The 25,000-nt window shown below is 43.4% G+C and overlaps 1 protein-coding gene across 2 annotated transcripts in view; it reads left to right on the forward strand.

The window, feature by feature from the left end:
* The window catches only part of LOC112235930 (leucine zipper putative tumor suppressor 2 homolog), a 116,345-nt gene that overhangs the window by 31,027 nt on the left and 60,318 nt on the right, over positions 1-25,000 (forward strand). Inside the window, exons 1-2 of one of the 2 annotated variants that reach the window (XM_042299030.1) lie at positions 15,171-15,215; positions 20,324-20,450. The gene's annotated coding sequence lies outside the window, so the exon portion shown is untranslated. Of the gene's footprint in view, positions 1-15,170; positions 15,216-20,323; positions 20,451-25,000 lie in introns of those variants that run through there. The other variant, XM_042299028.1, reaches the window with a different exon arrangement.

Below are 25,000 nucleotides of genomic sequence, written 5' to 3' on the forward strand. Positions count from 1 at the left end.
GATCTTGGATCAATTTAGCCTTTTATATCATAATGAATAAAACTAATGGACAGGGGGAACTGATCAGAGGTCTTCTAGGGTTCTAATGACCTGACCTGAAACTAATGGACAGATCAGCACTCCTCCTCTGAGACGTATCACAGAGGTCTAGGGTTTTAATGACCTGACCTGAAACCAGGGCTGGGACGATACCAGTATCGCGATACTTGTTAGTATCATCAAATCAAATTTATTTATATAGCCCTTCGTACATCAGCTGATATCTCAAAGTGCTGTACAGAAACCCAGCCTAAAACCCCAAACAGCAAGCAATGCAGGTGTAGAAGCACGGTGGCTAGGAAAAACTCCCTAGAAAGGCCAAAACCTAGGAAGAAACCTAGAGAGGAACCAGGCTATGTGGGGTGGCCAGTCCTCTTCTGGCTGTGCCGGGTGGAGATTATAACAGAACATGGCCAAGATGTTCAAATGTTCATAAATGACCAGCATGGTCGAATAATAATAAGGCAGAACAGTTGAAACTGGAGCAGCAGCACAGTCAGGTGGAAGTTGAAACTGGAGCAGCAGCATGGCCAGGTGGACTGGGGACAGCAAGGAGTCATCATGTCAGGTAGTCCTGGGGCATGGTCCTAGGGCTCAGGTCAGTTGAAACTGGAACAGCAGCATGGCCAGGTGGACTGGGGACAGCAAGGAGTCATCATGTCAGGTAGTCCTGGGGCATGGTCCTAGGGCTCAGGTCCTCCGAGAGAGAGAAAGAAAGAGAGAAGGAGAGAATTAGAGAACGCACACTTAGATTCACACAGGACACCGAATAGGACAGGAGAAGTACTCCAGATATAACAAACTGACCCCAGCCCCCCAACACATAAACTACTGCAGCATAAATACTGGAGGCTGAGACAGGAGGGGTCAGGCGACACTGGTAGGTATCGTGGCAAAGAAACAAAACAGAAAGTGGATTTAACTTCTTCAGGAAAACAGCCCTAATGTTGGAAACAGACATCATGTTGTCATCCAGTGTCACGTTCTGACCATAGTTCTGTTATTATTTCTTTGTTTTAGTATGGTCAGGGCGTGAGCTGGGTGGGCAGTCTGTTCGTTTTTCTATGTTTGTTTTTGAGTTCGGCATGGTATGGTTCTTAATCAGAGGCAGCTGTCAATTGTTGTCCCTGATTGAGAATCATACTTAGGTAGCCTGGGTTTCACTTTTGGGTTGTGGGTGTTTGTTTTCCGTGTGAGTATTTGGTCCACACGGTAATGTTTTCGGTTTTGTATATTCACGTCATCGTTTGTTGTTTTGTTCGAGTGTTCTATTGTCTTTATTAAAAAATATGATGGACACTTGCCACGCTGCGTTTTGGTCCTCCGAGCCTTCATTTCTACACCTCTTCGACAGAAGAGGACGACGAAAACGCTTACAGAAACACCCACCACCAAAGGACCAAGCAGCGTGGTGACGAGAGGCAGCGATACCTGGAGAACTGGACTTGGGAGGAGATATTGGACGGTAAAGGACCCTGGGCTCAGGCTGGGGAATATCACCGCCCCAAGGCAGAGCTGGAGGCAGCGAAAGCAGAGAGGCGGCGGTATGAAGCGGCAGCATGGCAGAGGCAGCCCCAAAAATATATTGGGGGTGGCACACGGGGAGTGTGGCGAAGTCAAGTAGGAGACCTGCGCCAACTTCCCGTGCTTACCGGAGAGCGAGAGGGACCAGGCAAGCACCGTGTTATGCTGTGGAGCGCACGGTGTCCCCGGTGCACGTGCATAGCCCGGTGCGGTACATTGCAGCGCCTCGTATCGGCCGGGCTAGAGTGGGCATCGAGCCAGGTGCCATGAAGCTGGCTCAGCGCGTCTGGTCTCCTCGGGCCGGTGTACATGGCACCAGCCTTACGCATGGTGTCCCCGGTTCGCCAGCACAGCCCAGTGCAGGCTATTCCACTTCCCCGCACTGGCCTGGCTACGGGGAGCATTCAACTAGGTAAAGGTTGGGCAGGCTCGGTGCTCAAGAACTCCAGTGCGCCTTCACGGTCCAGTCTATCCGGTGCCACCTCCACGCACCAGCCCTCCAGTGGCAGACCCCGCACCAGGCTGTCTCTCAGTCTTCTCCCTACAGGTGCTCCCCTCTGTCCTGAGCCGCCAGAGTCCCCCGTCTGTCCTGAGCCACCCGAGCCGCCCGTCTGTCCTGAGCCGCCAGAGCCGCCCGTCTGTCCTGAGCCGCCAGTCAGCCAGGAGCTGCCAGAGCCGTCAGTCAGCCAGGAGCTGCCAGAGCCGCCTGTCACGCCGGCGATGCCAGAATCTACCTTCACTCCGGTGCCGCCGGAGTCTCCCGCCTGTCCGGCGCCGCCGGAGTCTCCCGCCTGTCCATTCGGGGCCCATTGCTAGGGTCCCCGGTCTGAGGTTGGCGGCAAGGGTCGCCGCTCTGAGGAAACCACAGAGGCGGGCAAGGACTATGGTGAAGTGGGGTCTGCGTCTCGCGCCAGAGCCGCCACCGCGGACAGACACCCACCCAGACCCTCCCCCATAGGTTCAGGTTTTGCGGCCGGAGTCCGCACCTTTGGGCTGGGGTGGGGGGTACTGTCACGTTCTGACCTTAGTTCTGTTATTATATCTTTGTTTTAGTATGGTCAGGGCGTGAGTTGGGTGGGCAGTCTGTTTGTTTTTCTATGTTGGTTTTTGAGTTCGGCCTGGTATGGTTCTCAATCAGAGGCAGCTGTCAATTGTTATCCCTGATTGACAATCATACTTAGGTAGCCTGGGTTTCACTTTTGGGTTGTGGGTGTTTGTTTTCCGTGTGAGTATTTGGTCCACACGGTACTGTTTTCGGTTTTGTATATTCACATCATCGTTTGTTGTTTTGTTCGAGTGTTCTATTGTCTTTATTAAAAAACATTATGGACACTTACCACGCTGTGTTTTGGTCCTCCGAGCCTTCATACTACACCTCTTCGTCAGAAGACCAACGAGTTTGGTCTGCTTTGTTTTCATTTTATCGTGATACTGTTATCATCCCGACCCTACCTGTGACACTACTATAGAATAATAACTTTCCCTCCAAGACTGACTGCAACAAAACTGAGACATTATTTATTAATATCAAAAACACAGTTGATTCCTCTCTGAACTGGGCTTGAACCAAGGACCCGCTGCACAACAACACAAAGTGTATGTCCAAGAAGAGCACAATATGAGGCTTATATCAGCGATATGATGCAATACTGAAGTCTTAGTACAGCAGTTTTTAATTTTGACAAGCTGTAGAATCTATTTTCCTCACTATCACAGTTCAAAGTCAAGTCAAAGCAGCGATGCAGTTGATGACAGATGACAGTTCTCTGTGTTCTCTAGTGATGCCTGCTCACTAGATCTGTGCTCTACGGTGATGCCTGTTCAGTCGTGTTCTACAGTAGATCTGTGCAGAATATGCTGATAGGTTTGCACCCATGGCAACACCAACAGGCAAGCTCTGCTCTCTGTTTTGAGCAATAGAGATGGAGTAGAAAGTGTCCGATTATCTGTGAGAGAGAGGAATGTAGGGTTGAAGTGAATCAGTGAAGGCAGAGGAAGTCAGAGAGGTAGGGTTGTAGGGTTGAAGTGAATCAGAGTGAAAGCAGAGGAAGTCAGAGATGTAGGGATGTAAGGGTTGAATTGAGTCAGTGAAGGCAGAGGAAGTCAGAGAGGTAGGATTGTAGGGTTGAATTGAGTCAGTGAAGGCAGAGAAAATAGGAGGCTAGTGTGATAAAGAGGAGAAAGTGAGACAGAAAAAAAGAGTGTAACATACAGTATACCCAGAGAGAGAGAGTTAGCTGGTCTCATAGCGTCTCAAACATTCCTACAGTATACCCTCAGGGAGAGAGAGAAAGAGAGTTAGCTGGTCTCATAGCATCTCAAACATTCCTACAGTATTCCCAGAGAGAGAGAGAGAGAGAGAGAGAGCGAGAGAGAGAGCGAGAGAGAGAGCGAGCGCGAGAGAGAGAGAGAGAGAGAGAGAGAGAGAGAGAGAGAAAGAGAGATGGTCTCATAGCATCTCAAACATCCCTCCACACAGCACAGTATACCCTCAGAGAGAGAGAACAGACTGAATTCCCTGAGACATGGACTGTACCAGGAAGTTTGAGAAACTCTGAGAAAGGCCTTGGGGTACTGGACGTGGATGCAGTGTAGTTTTGAGAGGAGGAGAGGAAGGAGGAGGTGGAGAAGAGAAGAAAAAGAGAAGAGAAGAAAATAAAATAAAATAGAAAAGTTGTTAACAGCAGACCATTAGATCACTATGGGGATGATGTCCAGGTCACCTTGGAAATTAGATACTTTCTCAAGGGACCTCCGGGTTAAATAAAGGAGAGGTAAAACATTTGTGAATTGAATTAGTAAATCAACAGCTACCAGGCTGTGATGGTGTATGGAAAGCCTAAGGCCTGGAAACACAACTGAAATGGGGTTTCAAATGTTGTTGAAATGTCATTTTGGGATTTATTTATTATCCGGAGTAGACTTTTTTGTTCTATTTGAGTCGTTCATCACAATATCAGATGTAGAACGATTCTAGATTATGAGGAACGTGTGTTTGAGTGTGTTTGTTTCATTAGGCTGGGAGTCTTCCAGAAAGCTCTGAATGATCTGAGAGACAAGGCAAGAAGGGCCTTCTATGCCATCAAAAGGAACATAAAATTCGACATACCAATTAGGATCTGGCTTAAAATACTTGAATAAGTGTTGAAGGAATTTAATTCCTCTGTTTTAATTCCCAATTAAAATTAAACACTCTGTCAATTCATAAGGATTTGTAAGACCCTTATTTTACAGGAATGGACAGAGTCCCGGTCTTAAAGTCAAGTAACAGCCTTTATTCAAGAGAGTACTGAGTACATACACATTTTACCACAGGTTATAAACTGAAAATGACGTCAGCGTTTTCTAAATGTTCCGTCTCTTCTTGACACTGGTAGAAAGGCTCTATAGATCTCAAGCCTTCCCTCCTCGCCTAGAGCCAAGGTCAGTCAGTGTAGATAAGCATTCTAGACAGTCTGGAGATAGTTCATTCATTTGTACCAAGGAACAGGCCGTCATTGTTCTAAACTCTTGACTACATTATATTCAATACTGGGAGCAAGAGAGAAAATTCATACATGTACAGTAACATAATAGTATTCGGATTAGTCAGTCCTGATTGAAATGTACACATAATTAGTCATCATTGATAAAAATTACCTTAATAAGTTATATAACCCATTGCCCTTTATGGTGGTGAAGTCTGGAGTCCGCTCACCAACCAAGAATTCACAAAATGGGACAAACACCAAATTGAGACTCTGCATGCAGAATTCTGCAAAAATATCCTTAGTGTACAACGTACAACACCAAATAATGCATGCAGAGCAGAATTAGGCCGATACCCGCTAATTATCCAAATCTAGAAAAGAGCCGTTTAAATTATACACCCACATGAAAGGAGGCGATTCCCAAACCTTCCATAGAGAGATGAACCTAAGCAAGCTGGTCCCGGGGCTCTGTTCACAAACACAAACACACCCCACAGAGCCCCAGGACAACAACACAATTAAACTCAACCAAATCATGAGAAAACAAAAAGATAATTACTTGACACATTGGAAAGTATTTACAAAAAAAAACAGAACAAACTAGAATGCTATTTGGCCCTAAACAGAGAGGACACAGTGGCAGAATACCTGACCACTGTGACTGACCCAAACTTAAGGAAAGCTTTGACTATGTACAGACTCAGTGAGCATAGCCTTGCTATTGAGAAAGGTTGCCGTAGGCAGACATGGCTCTCAAGAGAAGACAGGCTATGTGCACACTGCCCACAAAATGAGGTGGAAACTGAGCTACACTTCCTAACCTCCTACCAAACGTATGACCATATTAGAGACACACATTTCCCTCAGATTACACAGATCCACAAAGAATTTGAAAACAAATCCAACTTTGATAAATTCCCATATCTACTGGGTGAAATACCACAGTGTGCAAACATAGCAGCAATAATTGTGACCTGTGAAGAACAAACACCATTGTAAATACAACCCATATTTTTGTGTATTTATTTTAGCTTTTGTACTTTAACTATTTGCACATCGTTACAACACTGTATAAATACATAATATGACATTTGAAATATCATATATTATTATTGTTTTGAAACTTGTGTAAGTGTAATATTTACTGTATTGTTTATTTCACTTTTGTTTATTAATTTCACATTTAATTTCACATACTTTCACAACATAAACTCAGCAAAAAAAGAAACATCCTCTCACTGTCAACTGCGTTTATTTTCAGCAAACTTAACATGTCTAAATATTTCTATGAACATAACAAGATTCAACAACTGAGACATAAACTGAACAAGTTCCACAGACATGTGACTAACATAAATGGAATAATGTGTCCCTGAACAAAGGGGGGGGGGTCAAAATCAGAAGTAACAGTCAGTATCTGGTGTGGCCACCAGCTGCTTTAAGTACTGCAGTGAATCTCCTCCTTATGGACTGCACCAGATTTCCCAGTTCTTGCTGTGAGATGTTACCCCACTCTTCCACCAAGGCACCTGCAAGTTCCCGGACATTTCTGTGGGGAATGGCCCTAGCCCTCACCCTCCGATCCAACAGTTCCCAGACGTGCTCAATGGGATTGAGATCTGGGCTCTTCACTGGCCATGGCAGAACACTGACATTCCTGTCTTGCAGGAAATCATGCAACGAATGAGCAGTATGGCTGGTGGCATTGCCATGCTGGAGGGTCATGTCAGGATGAGCCTGCAGGAAGGGTACCACATGAGGGAGGAGGATGTCTTCCCTATAACACACAGCGTTGAGATTGCCTGCAATGACAACATGTTCAGTCCGATGATGCTGTGACACACCGCCCCAGACCTTGATGGACCCTCCACCTCCAAATCGATCCTGCCTCAGAGTAACGCTCATTCCTTCGACGATAAACGCGAATCCGACCATCACCCCTGGTGAGACAAAACCGCGACTCGTCAGTGAAGAGCACTTTTTGCCAGTCCTGTCTGGTCCAGCGACAGTGGGTTTGTGCCCATAGGCGACGTTGTTGCCTGTGATGTCTGGTGAGGACCTGCCTTACAACAGGCCTACAAACCCTCAGTCCAGCCTCTCTCAACCTATTGCGGACAGTATGCGCACTGATGTAGGGATTGTGTCCCTGGTGTAACTTGGGCAGTTGTTGTTGCCATCCTGTACTTGTCCCGCAGGTGTGATGTTCGGATGTACCGATCCTGTGCAGGTGTTGTTACACGTGGTCTGCCACTGTGTCCTGTCTCCCTGTAGCGCTGTCTTAGGCGTCTCACAGTACGGACATTGCAATGTATTGCCCTGGCCACATCTGCAGTCCTCATGCCTCCTTGCAGCATGCCTAAGACACATTCACGCAGATGAGCAGTGACCATGGGCATATTTCTTTTTGTGTTTTTCAGAGTCAGTGGAAAGGCCTCTTTAGTGTCCTAAGTTTTCATAACTGTGACCTTAATTGCCTACAGTTTGAAGGCTGTTATTGTCTTAACGACCGTTCCACAGGTGCATGTTCGTGAATTGTTTATGCTTCATTGAACAAGCATGGGACACAGTGTTTAAACCCTTTACAATGAAGATCTGTGAAGTTATTTGAATTTTTACAAATTATCTTTGAAAGACAGGGTCCTGTATCTTTTTTTTGCTGAGTTTATGTTCCCATGCCAATAAAGCCCCTTGAACTGAATTGAGTTGAGTTGAGTCTACCCTTTGCTGGTGGGTTGTAGTACAACACTGTCACTTCAGAGCCACTGATATCACAGCAAGCTTGATCCAGCCTGATGCCCTCTACAACTCTGTTATGATAATATATGACTGTAATGATGAAAACAATGTAGTAGACAATAGATCTGAAACAAAGTCAGGGAAGGAAGGGAAATAAATAAAGGAAAGGAAGGTAGTCTTTAGATTGTCAAAGTACTACTCCACCAGGGTTAATGTAGAGTAACCAGGATGGATCCTAGTGTCCACTGGCCTTAGGGGATTCATTCACTGAGTTTAATGAACAGTATAGATCTATCGTCAGGGCAGTACAGACAAACAGTCTCTTTTTACTTCATCTTAACTAGACGATAAATGGTGTTCATTAATCATCACAGTTATTTGTCGTGTACATTATCTGGTGGTCATCACCTGTATATAATTTCTCTCACTCACTCTCTCTCACTCCCTCACTGTTTAGCTTTAGTGTAGTCTGCCACCAAATCCCCTTTGAATAAAAGTCAGAAATTGAAGCGGGCAAATCATGTTTTATGCATGTGTGCTTACACAATGAAAGCAGAGGGAAAGTGGGGCAAGCATCACACAGCTTGGCGTATTATAGCAACAAAGCTGCTTTCCCACGTTTCTTAGAAAACGACAGCAGCAGAGAGAGAGAGGGGGGGGACTTTAGCTAATGACTAGCAAAGCTGAAGGAACACTACGTAAAAATAGCATTAGCTTGCTACTGTACGTGTTCTATCTGTGCCACTAACTCCTGGGTTTGATTGAGTTGTAGGCGACAGTGAGACTGGCTGGGTCAGATGGAAACTAGTGTAGTACTGCAGTGGGCTAAATCAGGGTCACACAGGGTGATTCTTGGTAGTCTTAAACAAATCTACTTTGAAACAAAGGTATCCACCTCACACACATCATTATGGGCTTAAAAAAAAGATTAAGTTTGCATCTCAATATTACACTTTATAAAGTTGAAGTCGGAAGTTTACATACACTTAGGTTGCAGTCATTAAAACTCGTTTTTCAACCACTCCACAACCAACCTCTTGGAACTACCCACCCCGGATCCGGGAGAATTGTCATCAACTACACTAATTAGCATAGCGCAACGGTCAAAATATATTACTAGAAAATATTCATTTGCATATTGATGAAATCACAAGTGAAATATAGTGAAACACAGCTTAGCCTTTTGTTAATCACCCTGTCATCTCAGATTTTGAAATTATGCTTTACAAGCCAAAGCAAGACAAGCGTTTGTGTAAGTTTATCAATAGCCTAGCATATCATTATGTCCAGCTAGCAGCAGGAAGCTTGGTCACGAAAATCAGAAAAGCAATCAAATTAACTGTTTACCTTTATGATCTTCGGATGTTTTCACTCACGAGACTCCCAGTTAGACAGCAAATGTTCCTTTTGTTCCATGAGGATTATTTTTATACCCAAAAATACCTCCGTTTGTTGGTCACGTTATGTTGACAAATCCACCGGAAATAGCGGTCACGACAACGGCAAAAAAAAAATCCAAATTATATCCATTATATCGACAGAAACATGGCAAACGTTTTTTATAATCAATCCTCAAGGTGTTATTCAAATATCTATTCGATAATATATCAACCGGGACAATTGGCTTTTCAATAGGAGCGAGAGGAAAAATGACTACCTCTGTCTTTTACGCAAGAATCACTCAGAGCCCTCAGCTGGCCACTTACGCAATGTAGTCGTTTACGCTCATTCTTCAACATAAAGGCGTGAAACTACGTCAAAATGCTGTAGGCACCTTAGGGAATACGTAGAAAAAGGAATCTGGTTGATATCCCTTTCAATGGCCAATAGGGGTGCATAGGAACTCAACAGTTTCAAAATAAGAGGCACTTCTTTATTGGATTTTCCTCAGGGTTTCGCCTGCAATATCAGTTCTGTTATACTCACAGACAATATTTTGACAGTTTTGGAAACTTTAGAGTGTTTTCTGTCCTAAGCTGTCAATTATATGCATATTCTAGCATCTGGTCCTGAGAAATAGGCGGTTTACTTTGGGAATGTTATTTTTCCAAAAATAAAAATAGTGCCCCCTAGTTTCAAGAGGTTTTAATTATTAACAAACTATAGTTTTGGCAAGTCGGTTCAGGACATCTACTTTGTGCATGACACAAGTAATTTTTCCAACAATTGTTTACAGACAGATTATTTCACTTAATTCACTGTAACACAATTTCACTGGGTCAGAAGTTTACATACACTAAGTTGACTGTGCCTTTAAACAGATTGGAACATTTCTGATAGGCTAATTGACATGTATTTCAAGGCCTACCTTCAAACTTAGTGCCTCTGCTTGACATCATGGGAAAATCAAAAGAAATCAGCCAAGACCTCAGAAAAAAATTGTAGACCTCCACAAGTCTGGTTCATCCTTGGGAGCAATTTCCAAACGCCTAAATGTACCACATTCATCTGTACAAACAATAGTACGCAAGTGTAAACACCATGGGACCACGCAGACGTCATACCGCTCAGGAACGCGTTCTGTCTTCTAGAGATGAACGTACTTGTGCGAAAAGTGCAAATCAATCCCAGAGCAACAGGAAAGAACCTTGTGAAGATGCTGGAGGAAACAGGTACAAAAGTATCTACAGTGGGGAGAACAAGTATTTGATAACCTGCAAAATCGGCAGTGTTTCCTACTTACAAAGCATGTAGCGGTCTGTAATTTTTATCATAGGTACACTTCAACTGTGAGAGACGGAATCTAAAACAAAAATCCAGAAAATCACATTGTGTGATTTTTAAGTAATTCATTTGCATTTTATTGCATGACATAAGTATTTGATACATCAGAAAAGCAGAACTTAATATTTGGTACAGAAAACTTTTTTTGCAATTACAGAGATCATACGTTTCCTGTAGTTCTTGACCAGGTTTGCACACACTGCAGCAGGGTTTTTGGCCCACTCCTCCATACAGACCTTCTCCAGATCCTTCAGGTTTCGGGGCTGTCGCTGGGCAATATGCACTTCAGCTCCCTCCAAAAATGTTCTATTGTGTTCAGGTCTGGAGACTGGCTAGGCCACTCCAGGACGTTGAGATGCCCCTTATTGGCCATGATCTTGCGATACATGGCCCCATCCATCCTCCCCTCAATACGGTGCAGTCGTCCTGTCCCCTTTGCAGAAGAGTATCGCCAAAGAATGATGTTTCCTTCTCCATGCTTCATGGTTGGGATGGTGTTCTTGAGGTTGTACTCATCCTTCTTCTTCCTCCAAAAACGGCGAGTGGAGTTTAGACCAAAAAGCTCAATTTTTGTCTCATCAGACCACATGACCTTCTCCCATTCCACCCTTGGATCATCCAGATGGTCATTGGCAAACTTCAGACAGGCCTGGACATGCGCTGGCTTGAGCAGGGGGACCTTGCGTGCACTGCAGGATTTTAAGCCATGACGGCGTAGTGTGTTACTAATGGTTTTCTTTGAGACTGTGGTCCAAGCGCTCTTCAGGTCATTGACCAGGTCCTGCCATGTAGTTCTGGGCTGATCCCTCACCTTCCTCATGATCATTGATGCCCCAAGAGGTGAGATCTTGCATGGAGTCCCAGACCGAGGGTGATTGACCGTCATCTTGAACTTCTTCCATTTTCTAATAATTTGCGCCAACATTTGTTGCCTTCTCTCCAAGCTGCTTGCCTATTGTCCTGTAGCCCATCCCAGCCTTGTGCAAGTCTACAATTTTATCCCTGATGTCCTTACACAGCTCTCTGGTCTTGGCCATTGTGGAGAGGTTGGAGTCTGTTTGATTGAGTGTGTTGACAAGTGTCTTTTATACAGGTAACAAGTTCAAAGAGGTGCAGTTAATACAGGTAATGGTGAACAGGAGGGCTTCTTAAAGAAAAACTAACAGGTCTGTGAGAGCCGGAATTCTTACTGGTTGGTAGGTGATTCAATTCTTATGTCATGCAATAAAATGCGAATTAATTACTTAAAAATCATACAATGTGATTTTCTGGATTTTTGTTTTAGATTCCGTCTCTCACAGTTGAAGTGTACCTATGATAAAAATTACAGACCTCTATATGCTTTTTAAGTAGGAAAACCTGCAAAATCAGCAGTGTATCAAATACTTGTTCTCCCCACTGTATATCCACAGTAAAACGAGTCCTATATCGACATTACCTGAAAGGCCGCTCAGCAAGGAAGAAGCCACTGCTCTAAAACCGCCATGAAAAAGCCAGACTATGGTTTGCAACTGCACATGGGGACAAACATCGTACTTTTTGGGGAAATGTCCTCTGGTCTGAGGAAACAAAAATAGAACTGTTTGGTTGTAATGACCATCGTTATGTTTGGAGGGAAAAGGGGGATGCTTGGAAGCCGAAGAACACCATTTCAACCTTGAAGCACGGAGGTGGCAGCATCATGTTGTGGGGGTGCTTTGCTGCAGGAGGGACTGGTGCACTTCACAAAATAGATGGCATCATGAGGATAGAAAATAGTGTGGATATATTGAAGCAACATCTGAAGATGTCCGTCGGGACATTAAAGCTTGGTCGCAAATGGGTCTTCCAAATGGACAATGACCCCAAGCATACTTCCAAAGTTGTGGCAAAATGGCTTAAGGACAACAAAGTCAAGGTATTGGAGTGGCCATCACAACGCCCTGACCTCAATCCTATAGAAAATGTGTGGGCACAACTGAAGAACCTGAATAAGCCGACTCAGTTACACCAGCTCTGTCAGGAGGAATGTGCCCACAGTTCACCCATCTTATTGTGAGAAGCTTGTGGAAGGCTTCCCAAAATGTTTGACCCAAGTTAAACAATTTAAATGCAATGCTACCAAATACTAATTGAGTGTATGTAAACTTCTGAGCCACTGGGAATGTGATGAAAGAAATAAAAGCTGAAATAAATCATTCTCTCTACTATTATTCTGACATTTCACCTTCTTAAAATAAAGTGGTGATCCTATCTGACCTAAGACAGGGAATTTTTACTATGATTAAATGTCAAGAATTGTGAAAAACTTAGTTTAAATGTATTTGGCTAATGTGTATGTAAACTTTCGACTTCAACTGCATGAAAACCAGGCCTGGTGTCCTCAATATTTCATAGTATTCTATTGTTTCCAGTACTTATCGTATATTATCTCCAATGTATCGTCCATGTATAAAACCTGTCTGATTAGGATTCATAATATCTGACAAAACCTTTTTAATTCTATGTGCCAAGCATTTAGCTAGAATTTTTGCATCACAACACTAAAGTGTAAGAAGCCTCCAATCTATTAATGGACTGGATCTTTATATTTACCATTTGGATCCTGTTTCAGTAAGAATGAAATCAGACCTTCTTGTAGCTTGTCTGATAATCTACCGTTTATATAGGAGTGGTTAAAACATGCTAATAATGGTCCTCTGAGTATATCAACAAAAAGTTTTGTATACTTCCACTGGTATGTCATCCAGCCCTGGAGTTTTCACAGCCTTAAAGGCTTTAACTGCACCAAGAAGTTGCTCCTCTGTAATTCACATGAGTCTTTCTGTACTGATTAATTTAATTTAACTGATTTAATTTTACATTATTAATAGGAAAAAAAATCATACAATTAGATTCAGTTAGTTGAGATGGGGGAGACTGAAACAAAAATATATTCTTAAAGTACTTTACTCCCTCTTTCAAAATATCATTAGGTGAATCATGCGTGACTCCATCATTTGTAACAAGTTTCAATAAAATACATTCTGTTTTGAAGGTTTAAAAAGGTTTTAAAAGTATTTGGTGCATTTTCCCCACATTACGTCCAGTTCACTTTATTTTATAATATATTGCACTGGGTCTTTCTTGAATACGTTCCTCCATGTCTTTTTGTTTTCCCTTTAACTTACTCTGAGCCTCTATGGTACAGTTTGTATTGCTATCTAACTGTACTGTTAGTCCTTATTTCCTTTGTTTATATGGACTCTTTTGACCGAAATGTCTTTTGTTTGAGAGCTGAGAACTGAATTTCATGGCCTCTAAAGGCACATTTAAAAGTGTCCCATACAATAAGGGGATCTGCTGTACCTATATTATGTCGGAAAAAGACAGTTATATATTCTGTCCTGGTTAAAAACAAGTTATCATCCAGCAGGCTTTGATTCAATTTCTAATATCCTCACCCACATGGAAATTCTGTAATATATATGCCAATTATGTGATGGTCCGACCGCATTCTGTCCCCTATCAACTTCTTTTAAACGTTTCGTGCCAGAGAGAATGACATAAGAAAGTACTCTAGATGACTAGCTTGATTAAGCCTCTGCCATGTATATCTCACTAGGTCAGGGTATTTATTTAATACTTATTTTCCACCATAATTTGCAAATAAATGCATTAAAAATTAAAAATCCTACGATGTGATTTTCTGGGGAAAAAAATAATTTTGTCTGTCATAGTTGAAGTGTACCTATGATGGAAATTACAGGCCTCTCTCATCTTTTTAAGTGGGAGAACTTGCACAATTGGTGGCTGACTAAATACTTTTTTGCCCCACTGTATATATTTTCAAAGAAGCTTGGATCATCATTATTCGGACCGTATAGGTTAATAAGCCATATCTGTTTATGGTCCAATAACATGTTTAAAATCACCAACCACCTTGAGGATCTGTTTGGACAATTTGTACATTTGGATCAAAATTACTGTTAATTAATATCATCACCCCTTTTGAATTTCTTTGCCGATGGGAGAAATATATTTTGTCCCCTCAGTCCCTTTTACACAAAACTTCATATAAAATTGTTGAATGAGTTTCCTGTAAACAATAAATATAAAATTCCTTCTCTTTTAGCCAGATAAATACTGATCTTCTTTTCTTATTATCTGCTAGGCCATTACAATTATAACTGGCTATACTTATTTCACCACCTATCATAATGAGACACAACTTTCAATTCTATTTATCATAATATATGTTTGTAAATGTACCATTAAAAAGTAGCATGAAGATTGGATGTCTATATAGCTGTACCATATTTGGATTGCTACTAAGTAAACCTCCAATTGGTCCCCACTATTCCACCAGCTAAAACCCCTCCTCATGTCGAGTTGGGTTGAGACCGGGACCCATCTTTCGAAAAGAGCATACAGAGAACAGCCACCCACAGAACAGAAGCTATCAACCACCAAATGCATTTACATCGCCCTCACCTCGATTTGTATTATACGTATATAGCCATTAAAGAAATATATATTTTAAAAATCGTGTTTAGCCTAATTCTGCTCCGCATGCATTATTTGGTGTTCACAGCCATAAAGGGCATTGAGTTATATAACTGATTGAAGTATTTTCAGCCAGATCCTAATTGGTATGTTGAATTTTATTTTCCTTTTGATTTCATAGAAGGCCCTTCTTGCCTTGTCTTTCAGATCATTCACAGCTTTGTGGAAGTTACCTGTGGCGTTGATGTTAAGGCCAAGGTATGTCTAGTTTTTTGTGTTTCTATGGCAACGGTGTCTGGATAGAATTTGTATTCACTGGACCTTTTTTGGAACACCATTATTTTGACAGAATCTGTGTAGAAGATCTAGGTGCTGCTGTAGGCCCTCCTTGGTTGGGGAAGCATCAGATCATCAGCAAACAGTAGACATTTGACTTCAGATTCTAGTAGGGTGAGTCCGGGTGCTGCAGACTGTTCTAGTGCCCTCGCCATTTCGTTGATATATATGTTGAAGGGGGGGTGGCTTAAGCTGCATCTCTGTCTCAGCCCCCGGCCCTGTGGAAATAAATGTGTGTATTTTTTGGCTATTTTAACGGGACGCTTGTTGTTTGTGTACATGGATTTTATATTATTGTGTTTGTCCCCAAACACCACCTTCCATCCATTTGTATAGCAGACACTTGTGCCAATTTGAGTCGAAAGCTTTTTTTAAATCAGCAAAGCATAAGAAGACTTTGCCTTTGTTTTGGTTTGTTTGTCAATTAGGGTGAATATGTGGTCTGTCGTACGGTAATTTGATAAAAAGCCAATTTGACAGGACATTGTTTTCGCTGAGGAAATGTATGAATCTATTGAGTTTAAGTACAGCCAATTGGAATTTGTGGTCTGTATATTTTATCATTTCATTTAGGATACCACCAACCCCACAGGCCTTTTTGGGTTGGAGGGTTTCTATTTGTCCTGAAGTTCATTCAATGTAATTGGAGAATCCAGTGGGTTCTGGTAGTCTTTAACAGTTGATTCTAAGATTTGTATTTGATCATGTATATGTTTTTGCTATTTATTCTTTGTTATAGACACAGATTGGAGAAGTGGTTTACCCATACCTTTCCATTTTGGATAGATAACTCTTTGTGTTGTTGTTTGTTTAGAATTTTCCAATTTTCCCAGAAGTGGTTAGATTCTATGGATTCTTCAATTACATTGAGCTGGTTTCTGATGTGCTGTTCCTTCTTCTCCCTCAGTGTATTGCTGTATTGTTTTAGTGATTCACCATAGCGAAGGCGTTGGTTTTCGGGGTCTCTATGTTTTTGGTTTGACAGGTTTCTAAATGTCTTTCTTAGGTTTTTGCATTCTTCCTCAAACCATTTGTCATTGTTGTTCATTTTCTTAGGTTGTCTGCTTTACATTTTTTGATTTGATAGGGAAGCTGAGAGGTCAAATATACTGTTTAGGTTTTCTACTGTAAAGTTTGAACCTTCACTATTACAGTGAAACATTCTGTCCAGGAAATTGTCTAGAAGGGATTGAATTTGTTGTTGCCTAATTGTTTTTTGGTAGGTTTCCACACTATTTTACTTCTATCTATAGCATTTCTTAATATTATTTAGTTACTTTGGCTTTGATACATCATGATTTGAGCATAGCTCTGTTCATGCGGAGTGAGATTTTGCTGTGATCTGATAGGGGTCTCAGTGGACTGACTGTGAACGCTCTAAGAGACTCTGGGTTGAGGTCAGCGGTCTACGGTACTACTGCCAAGAGATGAGCTATAGGTGTACCTACCTTAGGAGACTCCTCGACGCCAACCACTGACTATGTACATACCCAGCGTCTGACAGGCCTGCAGGAGTTGTGACCCATTTTTGTTGGTTATGTTGTCGTAGTTGTATCTAGGGAGGCATATGGGGGAGGGAATATGGTCACCTCTAGGTAGGTGTTTGTCCCCCTGTGTTCTGAGGGTGTCAGGTTCTTGTCGAGTTCTGACATTTAGGCCGCTTCAGACTAGTACACATCCCTGAGACTGGAAATTGTTGATCTCCCCCTCTAGGATGGAGAAGCTGTCATCGTTAAAGCATGGGGATTCTATTGGGGGGATATAGGTAGCACACATGAGGACATTCTTCTCTGTTGAGATCATTTAATTATTAGTTTCTAGCCAGATTTAAAATGTTCCTGTTTTGACTAATTTAATACAGTGGTTTAGGTTTGCTCTATACCAAATTAGCATACCAAATTAGCATAGTCTCTTCCCTGTTTCATACCTGGTAGTTTAGTGGATGGGACTACCAGCTCTCTGTAATCTAGAGGCCAACCAATTTTTCCATCTCCCTTCTGCCTCTGCTCCCCTCCCCTCCTCTCTCTTCCCTACCTCCCCTAATATTTCTATCCCCTCTATCTTCTCTTCTCTCTTCTCTACCTCCTTCTCTCACCTCCATCACAAGGTGGGTAGTGGTAATTACCTAGCTGGTCACCAACGTGGGGGATGGACAAAAACAGGGTGACAAATGGATATGCCTCCCCCCTCCCTCCCCCTGTGTCCCTCAGGACAGGGCTTGACCATCTGTCCATCAGTAGACTGACTTCCTGCTGGGACAAGACAGGAGGACAAGCCCTGACAAGCCCTCTCCTCCTTCCTCCAGGAGGATGATACTGTTCTGCTCTATACTTGTGTTCAGCTGATTGTGGGTCGAAGGGGGGTAGTATTAAATAAATAATATTATATATGTTGAGTACATAAACTGAAAGGGGGGGTAGTATTAAATAAATAAAGGGAGGGGGCTGCCGGAGTCTCCCGTCATTCGGGACCCGTGGCTTGGGTCCCCCGTCCGAGGTCGGCGGCGAGGGTCGCCGTGTTAAAGAGGCCACGGAGGCGGGTAGAGAGGCGGAGAAGGACTATGGTAAAGTGGGGTCCACGTCCCGCGCCAGAGCCGCCACCGCGGACAGACACCCACCCAGACCCTCCCCTATAGGTTTAGGTTAGGCGGCCGGAGTCCGCACCTTTGGGGGGGACTGTCACGTTCTGACCGTGAGTTGGGTGGGCAGTCTATGTTTGTTTTTCTATGATTTGGGATTGCTGAGTTCGGCCTGGTATGGTTCTCAATCAGAGGCAGCTGTCAATCGTTGTCCCTGATTGGGAATCATACTTAGGTAGCCTGGTTTCACTTTTGAGTTGTGGGTGATTGTTTTCCGTGTCAGTGTTTGGTCCACACGGTACTGTTTCGGTTGAGTTTTTTCACGTTGTCGTTTATTGTTTTGGTGTTCACGTTTCTTATTAAATATCAAGATGAAAACTCCTTCATACGACGACCGTTACAATTATATATATGTTGAGTACACAGACTGAAAGGGGGGTAGGGAGTGGGGCATCATTTTTTGTTATTCTTGATCTCATCTGTTCATCATTATAATGGCTGAGTATAGAACATTTTTCATTTATCTTGCTCATCCCAATGAAATCAGGGGGACCCCCATTAGCCTAAAAATATTAACTTGACAGACACACCCCCGATACAGTGTTTCACACTGTTACGCTATATCAGAAACACACTGACAGAACAAAATAATCATCATCCTGACAATACTTCCAGAAGCACCTGAATGTCACTTTACGGCAACTACAGGAAGAGAGGTTAAAGATACAGCATGACACTGCAAGTAGGCCCAAAATTAATCAGCTGAATTCTATCATTCATTAGAGAGGGGAGAGAGAGAGATAGGGATAGAGTTAAATGTTGTCCTCCACTCTCCTCCTCTCATACCTCTCTTCCCTCTCTCACCTCTCTTACCTCTCACTTCACCTCTCCACCTCTCTTCCCTCTCTCCATCCCTCTCTCCTTCTCTCCTCCTCTCATCCCTCTCTCCATCTTCATCCCTCTCTCCTTCTCTCCTCCTCTCATCCCTATCCACCTCTCTCCACCTCTCTTCCCTCTCTCCACCTCTCTTCCCTCTCTCCACCTCTCTTCCCTCTCTCCACCTCTCTTCCCTCTCTCCACCTCTCTTCCCTCTCTCCACCTCTCTTCCCTCTCTCCACCTCTCTTCCCTCTCTCCACCTCTCTTCCCTCTCTCCACCTCTCTTCCCCTCTCTTCACCTCTCTTCCCTCTCTTCCCTCTCTCCACCTCTCTTCCCCTCTCTCCACCTCTCTTCCCCTCTCTTCCCTCTCTCCACCTCTCTTCCCTCTCTTCCCTCTGTCCACCTCTCTCCCCCTCTCTCCCCCTCTCTCCACCTCTCTCCCCCTCTCTCTCCACCTCTCTTTCCTCTCTCCACCTCTCTTTCCTCTCTCCACCTCTTCCCTCTCTCCACCTCTCTTCCCTCTCTCCACCTCTCTTCCCTCTCTCCACCTCTCTTCCCTCTCTCCACCTCTCTTCCCTCTCTCCACCTCTCTTCCCTCTCTCCCCCTCTCTCCACCTCTCTCCCCCTCTCTCCACCTCTCTCCATCTCTCTCCATCTCTCTCTCCACCTCTCCACCTCTCTTCACCTCTCCACCTCTCTTCACCTCTCTTCCCTCTCTTCCCTCTCTTCCCTCTCGCCACTTCTCTTCCCTCTCTCCACCTCTCTTCCCTCTCTCCTCCTCTCTTCCCTCTCTCCTCCTCTCATCCCTCTCTCATCCCCCTCTCCTCCCCTCATCCCTCTCTCCTCCTCTCATCCCTCTCTCCTCCTCTCATCCCTCTCTCATCCTCTCTCCCTCCTCTCATCCCTCTCTCCTCCTCTCATCCCTCTCTCCTCCTCTCATCCCTCTCTCCTCCTCTCATCCCTCTCTCCTCCTCTCATCCCTCTCTCCTCCTCTCATCCCTCTCTCCTCCTCTCATCCCTCTCTCCTCCTACTCTTCCCTCTCTCCTCCTCTCATCCCTCTCTCCTATTGGATGTGGATCAGAGAATGTTGTTGTTTCATGTTGAAGTGACCTATTTCAGAATGTGTGAGAGAGCACACACACACACACACCCACACACACACGAGACTGCAGTCAAAGCTAGAGATGGTAGAGAAACAAACAAAGAGTGTGATATCACTCTGCTCTCCCCTCAGATGTGTGTGTTTGTGTGTGCGTGTGTATCGGTGTGTGTGTGTGGGGTATTGTACTGGGAATATCAAGGTGGCAGTGGCAGTTTGCCTGAGTAACCAGAAGAGGGCAGTGGACTCCTCTTCTCTCACTTCACAGAAGACAACATTGTGGGTAGTGCATTTAACTGAATGACCAGTGTATTGTACTAAAAACTGTTACCTTTAAGATATACTATAGAGTTACAGTTTCACATGATGAAAAATGAAAAGTCATAGAAATTGCTACTAACATGTATTTGCTGTTCTGTTTCTGTATTAAGTATTAAATTCCTCTCTGTCTCTCTTTGCTCTCTGTGTTTCCAGGCTCCAGGTCAGTGGGTGTAGTGGAGTAGAGGCATCCCAGGGAGGAGTGAGATTCTGGGGATGAGAGGTACCTCCTCCCTCCCTGTCTCCCGCAGAGAATCAGGAGAACACTGGGACTCACTAACAGGTATGACCAGGGCTTAAAATTCTATTCTCTTTCAATATCCCAATGGATCTAGCGAGCATGAGTATATGGTGTTGGTCTACCATCTTCTCACACAAATGAAAACACCACGTTATATTATCAGCTGTGTACATGTTTTAGCCATGTAGGCCTACCTTTTGCTTCTTATCCCTTGCGCAAATAGCCTACAGCTGTGTCTGTCCGGAGATCACTGGCTTGGGAAACTCTGAGGGCCCAGAATATTTGTTCAATGTTGCAAGTTTGCTAGAGCAACTTCAGGACCAACTAGGTTGATAGTTCATACAATGTTTCAAGTTCCTTGCAGACAGGCCATGCGTAGCCAATGTGATTGATAGGATATGTATTTTTATCAGGATATTTTCTACCTTCAGGGTGCAATGTTTTTATTGGTTGGCTTTATGTAGGCTATTTTTACATAGTTGGCAATGGCAATAGAAGTAACTTTTAGATTTGTATCATTTTCATTTAGATAGACAGTGATTTTGAGATATGAAGACATTATAAATGAAACTGTTCCACGAAAATGTGCATATGAAAACCATAACTGGCACGCAGATTGGTAGAAATGGTATGATAAATTGGCACTTGACATGAAAAGGTCGCCGACCCCTGGTGTAGCCAGTTACTGGCAAGAGAGGATGGTCAGGTCGGGCACGGGTTTTTTCTTCTGGTTATGTTGACCTCTGGCTCAGTCTTGAGTAATTTGTGCATCTTAATTATTTAATCACAGTGCCCTTAAAGCATCAGACAAGCTCAGTACATATAGTTGATTTTATTAAAACACATAGGCTGTGTCTATAGATGAAGAAATACACCCTTAAACATTTTTGACCAATCGAAAGAGACAACAGACAACTTTCTGTCAACCAATGTTTTTGGTTTGGGGACAGCCCTAAAATAGTTGTAGTAAGAATAGTAGGGAAAGATAGATAAAAAGGTAAATATGGGTGGTATGTACGATGTTGTTTGCGCTCCAGTGGTTGCTATTTTGTCATGGCAACGGGCCACAAATCTTACTGCTGTGATTGCACATTGTGGTATTTCACCTAACAAATGGGAGTTTATCATTGGTGAAAAAGTACCCAATTGTAATACTTGAATAAAATATAGATACCTTAACAGAAAATGATTCAAGTAAAAGTGAAAGTCAGCCAGTAAAATACTACTTGAGTAAAGGTCTAAAAGTATATGGTTTTAAATATACTTAAGTATCAAAAGTAAAAGTATAAATAATTTCAAACCAGATGGCACCATTTTCTTGTTGTTTTTTAAATTTACAGATAGGTAGGGGTGCACTCCAACACTTACACATCATTTACAAACGAAGCATTTGTGTTTAGTGAGTCAGCCAGATCAGAGGCAGTATGGATGACCAGGGATGTTCTCTGTTTAGTGAGTCAGCCAGATCAGAGGCAGTAAGGATGACCAGGGATGTTCTCTGTTTAGTGAGTCAGCCAGATCAGAGGCAGTAAGGATGACCAGGGATGTTCTCTGTTTAGTGAGTCAGCCAGATCAGAGGCAGTATGGATGACCAAGGATGTTCTCTGTATAGTGAGTCAGCCAGATCAGAGGCAGTATGGATGACCAAGGATGTTCTCTGTTTAGTGAGTCAGCCAGATCAGAGGCAGTATGGATGACCAAGGATGTTCTCTGTATAGTGAGTCAGCCAGATCAGAGGCAGTATGGATGACCAAGGATGTTCTCTGTTTAGTGAGTCAGCCAGATCAGAGGCAGTATGGATGACCAAGGATGTTCTCTGTTTAGTGAGTCAACCAGATCAGAGGCAGTATGGATGACCAAGGATGTTCTCTGTTTAGTGAGTCAGCCAGATCCGAGGCAGTATGGATGACCAAGGATGTTCTCTGTTTAGTGAGTCAGCCAGATCAGAGGCAGTATGGATGACCAAGGATGTTCTCTGTATAGTGAGTCAGCCAGATCAGAGGCAGTATGGATGACCAAGGATGTTCTCTGTTTAGTGAGTCAGCCAGATCAGAGGCAGTATGGATGACCAAGGATGTTCTCTGTATAGTGAGTCAGCCAGATCAGAGGCAGTATGGATGACCAAGGATGTTCTCTGTTTAGTGAGTCAGCCAGATCAGAGGCAGTATGGATGACCAAGGATGTTCTCTGTTTAGTGAGTCAGCCAGATCAGAGGCAGTATGGATGACCAAGGATGTTCTCTGTTTAGTGTGTGAATTGGACCATTTCCTTTCCTGCTAAGCAAAATGTAATGAGCCTTTAGGGTGTCAAGGAAAATGTCTGGAGTAAAAAGTACAATATTTTCTTTAGGAATGTAGTGAAGTAAAAGTAAAAGTTGTCCAAAAATATAAATAGTAAAGTACAGATACCCAAAAAATGACTTCAGTAGTACTTTTAAGTATTTTTACTTAATTACCACTGGAGTTTATCGATGTTTGATTTATTTTCAAAATTCTGTGTAATCTGAGAGGAAATATGTCTCTAATATGGTCATACATTTGGCAGGAGGTTAGGAAGTGCAGCTCAGTTTCCACCTCATTATGTGTGAAGTATACACATAGCCGGTCTTCTCTTGAGAGCCAGGTCTGCCCACGGCAGCCTCTCTCAATAGCAAGGCTATGCTCACTGAGTCTGTACATAGTCAAGGATTTTCTTAATTTTAGGTCAGTCACAGTGGTCAGGTATTCTGCCACTGTGTACTCTCTGTTAGGGCCAAATAGCATACCAGTTTGCTCAGTTTTGTAGTTGTTTCTTTCCATTGTGACTTTTTGTTTTCTCATGACTTGGTTGGGTCTAATTGTGTTGCTGTCCTGGGGCTCCGTGCGGTCTGTTTGTATTTTTGAACATAACCCAAGTCTGACAAAATCTGCGCAGAAGATCTCTCTCTCCATCTCTCTCTCGCTCTTTGTCTCTCTTTCGCTCTCTGTCTCTGGGAGGCCCGGGACATTGATGAATGTTCTGAGTGTGTGTGTCGGCCGCTGGGCTGAAACGGACAGCGGAAGGACCCAGGGATGAAGGACCCAGGGGTGAAGGACCCAGGGGTGAAGGATAAGGGTTTACATTCATGTCACGACTTCCACCGAAGTTGGTCCCTCTCCTTGTTCGTGCGGCGGTCGGCGTCACCGGCTTTCTAGCCGCCACCCATCCATGTTTCATTGTTCCTTTTGTTTTGTCTGTTTACACACCTGGTTCCCATCTCATAATTATGTTCCTTATTTAACCCTCTGGTTTCCCTTTCTGTTTTGTGCGTGATTGTCTTTCGTGTATTCCGGTGTGTTGTATTTTGAGTCCTGTTTTGTCCTTGTTTGGAACGGGATTTTGTTACGTTTTGGATTGAGTAAATCAGTGATTGTTACTTTTATCTGTGTCCTGCACCTGACTCCTTCGCTATCTTTTAGATCGACTCTGACAATTCAAGTTAGTGCACATCGATGAATGTGTACTCAGCATTTTAAAAAGAGAACACAAAACCTGTGTCTTATTGCCAGCTCCCATGGAGGGCTCTGCTTGTTGCACTTTCAACTCTGCTGCTCCAAATTGTATGGTGATAGTGGTGTGTGGTCTACACAGCTGCTGTCCTTTCCTCTTACCTCTGTCTACATTACCAGGTTTAGTCTCTCTCTCTCTCTCTCTCTCTCTCTCTCTCTCTCTCTCTCTCTCTCTCTCTCTCTCTCTCTCTCTCTCTCTCTCTCTCTCTCTCTCTCTCTCTCTCTCTCTCTCTCTCTCTCTCTCTCTCTCTCTCTCTCTCTCTCTCTCTCTCTGATTTTGCAGGTTTTCCTACTTAAAAAGCATGTAGAGGTCTGTAATTTTTATCATAGGTATCTAAAACTTTTAAGATTTTTAAGTAATTAATACATCAGAAAAGCAGAATTTAATATTTGGTACAGAAACCATTGTTTGCAATTACACAGATCATACGTTTCCTGTAGTTCTAGACCTGGTTTGCACACACTGCAGCAGGGATTTTGGCCCACTCCTCCATACAGACCTTCTCCAGATCCTTCAGGTTTCGGGGCTGTCGCTGGGCAATACGGACTTTCAGCTCCCTCGCAAGATTTTGTATTGCGTTCAGGTCTGGAGACTGGCTAGGCCACTCCAGGACCTTGAGATGCTTCTTACGGAGCCACTCCTTAGTTGCGCTGGCTGTGTGTTTCGGGTCGTTGTCATGCTGGAAGACCCAGCCACGATCCATCTTCAATGTTCTTACTGAGGGAAGGAGGTTGTTAGCCAAGATCTTGCGATACATGGCCCCATCCATCCTCCCATCAATACGGTGCAGTTGTCCTGTCCCCTTTGCAGAAAAGCATCCCCAAAGAATTATGTTTCCACCTCCATGCTTCACGGTTGGGATGGTGTTCTTGGGGTTGTACTCATCCTTCTTCCTCCAAACACAGCGAGTGGAGTTTAGACCAAAAAGCTCAATATGTGTCATCAAACCACATGCCACTCTTACTGGTTGGTAGGTGATCAAATACTTATGTCATGCAATAACATAAGTATGGGGGCAATAAAGTATTTAGTCAGCCACCAATTGTTCTCCCACTTAAAAAGAT

Source organism: Oncorhynchus tshawytscha, linkage group LG16 (assembly GCF_018296145.1).
Source record: "Oncorhynchus tshawytscha isolate Ot180627B linkage group LG16, Otsh_v2.0, whole genome shotgun sequence".
NCBI lineage: Eukaryota > Metazoa > Chordata > Actinopteri > Salmoniformes > Salmonidae > Oncorhynchus > Oncorhynchus tshawytscha.